This window comes from Trichechus manatus, unplaced genomic scaffold (genome assembly GCF_000243295.1).
Source record: "Trichechus manatus latirostris isolate Lorelei unplaced genomic scaffold, TriManLat1.0 scaffold00048, whole genome shotgun sequence".
NCBI classification, from domain to species: domain Eukaryota; kingdom Metazoa; phylum Chordata; class Mammalia; order Sirenia; family Trichechidae; genus Trichechus; species Trichechus manatus.
In genome coordinates, this window is record NW_004443984.1 from 3456104 (window position 1) to 3459380 (window position 3277).

Consider the following 3277-nt stretch of genomic DNA (forward strand, 5'->3'; position numbering starts at 1 on the left):
CCATGTAAAGTGCTTAGAACAGTGCCAGGCACATCAATAAACGACAGTTGTTATTGTTAAAAGGGTGGCCTTATTTGTCATAAGGAGCTCTGGTGGCACAGTGGTTAAGCGCTTGGCTGCTAACCAAAAGATCGATGGTTCAAACCTACCAGCTGCTCTGTGGAAGAAAGATGTAGCAGTCTGCTCCCGTGAAGATTTACAGCCTTGGAAACTCTATGGGGCAGTTCTACTCTGTCCTATATGGTCACTATAAGTTGAAATCGACTCAACAGCAAAGGGTTTATTTGTCATGTTGTGACAAATTCTGCTTAGAAAAGTCCAGAGATCACCAGACTTTTCTGGCCCCTAATCTTGGAAGTTTTCCACCAAGAAACCAGGACCAGCTACTTCATCTGGGTTTAGCTTTGAGTTTGAGGCAACAGAGGCCAGAGAATGGAGTGGGAAGGAAAAAGCATGTATCCCAGCTTATAAAAGATTTAGGTTCTTACTCTGAGAGGGCTTCCAGATACAGTAACCCCAGTTATGTCTTGTCCTGTAATGTACTGTGCTGCTCTGAGGAGCTCCTTCCACATAGATATTAAACAGACAGCCCCTCCTAGAGTTGTGCAAAATGGCAGCCCTGACTCTAAGCTCTAGAGCTTGAATTTACACTATCACCAGACTCCTCAAACCAGACATTGCAGACTGGTGACCTGTAGGCTGAATCTAGCCTGCAGAAATGGGTAGTTTGGTTGAACAGGGTTTTTTTCCTTTTTTGTGAGGGGGAGGGGGCGTTGTTTGTTTGTATTTAATTGAAATTTCTTGCCAGCATTTGGAGATCTAGTTTCTCTTGGAAAACCAGATCTAGCATGGTTGGTCTGAATTCACACAAGGCAACAATCAGCTGGAGCTGAGCAGTGACTATCCCCTTAGCTGCACTCTCCATCCAATGCAGACCCCCTCAGTACACATCACTTGGTGTTACCTGCCTGGCCCTGTAGGCATCTTAGAATTTTCAACCCCTACCTAAGTGATTTCTGGATAGTCTCATGTTCTGATAAGGGATAAAACTCTATGACAACCAGCAGCTCCACAATTACAACTCTGCCACTGAGGAAACTGAGGCTCAGAGAGGCCAAATGACTTCTCCCAAGTTACAGAGAGTTGAGAAGCAACAGGATGCAAGACCAGGACCCAGTGTGGACCCCTAGACCTTGGTGCAACCATAAGCACCTCACCCCAGCAATCTCTCTGTACCAACCTGCTGAGCTCCAGCTGCTGGAGGCATTGGACTCTGAAATACAAAAGAAAGATTGAGCTTGAGGTGCCATCCTGATAGGACAAAGCCAGCATACTCACATCAAGATTGGGCAAAGGGACTGGCCTACACTGTTGAAGCTAGGACTTAGAAAGGGTGGGATAATGAACCTTCTGTCCCTCATAAGAATGGACATACTAAGAAGATGGGCTTTCCTGTGAGGGGCAGAGACTTGGAGGCCGGTTATGGAATAGAAAGATGGGAGAGATTGTTCTAGGTCAGAAAGGAAGATTTACAGAAGGATTCTGGCATCAGGGACCAACGGACTGACAGAAGAGTGATCTGATGTGACAGAAAGCTGAGAATGGAAGAAGGAGGCAGAGACAGCCCAGCCTGGAAGTTTAAGGAGTTAGAGCAGGGCCAAGTGAGGGAGGAGGCCTCTCTCGAGCAGAGGGGGCGCCAAAGGTGGGGTATGGGCTTGGGGAGGGGACTCGGACTTAGGAAGGGAGGTGAGGGCATGAAGGTGGGAGGGGGCCCAGTGAGGGATGGGGGTCTCAGAACAGGTCAGTGGAAGGCTCTGGGAGAGGAGTCAGGGAGGCCTCCCCTACACGGTCGAGTTACCGCTTATTCGAATTGGCCCGAACACCATCCAGCCGTCGCCAACCTCCAGGCCTCCCCGCGCTCGGATCTCCCGGGCTCGATTCCTTCCCGAGGGACTCTTCTGACTACAGGTCTGTGGGCGACACGAGCAGAAGGGTAGCGATGCACGGCTCCGGTCCCCGGCCGGGGTGGAACTTTGCCCAAAACCTCAGATAGCCCCGCCTCTTGCATCGCGCCCCAGAGAGTTTACCAATCCACAAGATCTTGGTCTCCAAAATCCCGCCCTTTGCCATTCCACAGGCCCCCAGCTCCCACAGACCCCGCCCTTAACCCCGCCCATGGGAGGACCGGCCAATCCTCAGCACCACAGTCCTCCAGGCACCTTCTTAGTCCCGCCCCCAGGATGACCACATCGCTGAGAGTCTTGGCTCCTCAGACCACAGCCCCGAAACTGCCTGGCAGCGGAGGCTACATCTACTGCTCAGGACCCCCAGGGCTGCCCACTCACCGGTTGGCACAGGCGCCCCGACCGCTCATTACACAGCGTCACCCGGCCATGCAGGTAGAAAGTATCGCTAGACAAAAAGCGGTACAGTTTGAGAGCCAGCGTCACCTTCAGAGAGGCCCCGTTTCCCTGCAGGCCCTCGAGCAGCCGGTTATTGACTGGGCAGCTGTGGGGAGATGCAACGTCACCGGCTGGTTAGGAGCCGCGGATCGGAGTCGAAGGTGTGGATGAACAAACACTGATCCCAACCCATCCTTTTCTCCCCCCTCGCCATCCCCCGCTTTTGCTTGTATAGGTATTTGGACAGACCTTAATATCTGAGCCTTAATTTACTCATTTGCAAAATGGCAATGACAGTGATACTTCCATTCATTCAGCATACATTCACCCAGTACTTGTGTGTTTCTCCATGTGTTTATGTACCAAAGATACATACACAGATGGGATCTGGGCTCTTGAAAACTCCAACCAAAAACCAAACCCACTGTCCTCGAGTCAATTCTAACTCATAGTGACCTGTTGGACAGAGTAGAACTACCCCATAGGGTTTCCAGGGAGAGGCTGGTGGATTGGAACTGCTAACCTTTTGGTTAGCAGCTGAGCTCTTAACCACCTTGCCACCAGGGCTCCTTGAGAAGCTCATCGCTACAAAATGCCACCTTACAAGGGCTGGCCTGACATTGGCAGGAGGTTACAGGGCCTGACAGAGGCTTACCTCTTGTTCACAAAGTGGTAGGTGGCCTTAGCAGCACCTGTCCTGGAGATGTCAGTGCTGGCAAAGACCTCATTGGCGATCAGGACAAATCAGTCTGGATCGCTACTTGTGGCTCTAAGGACCACATAGAGGGGCATGCCAAGGGGAGCTGTTCTGTTCTCAAGCGGAGATGAAAGCTGAGGGTCCACGAAGATGCCCAAGGTGACGATGGTATCCCCAG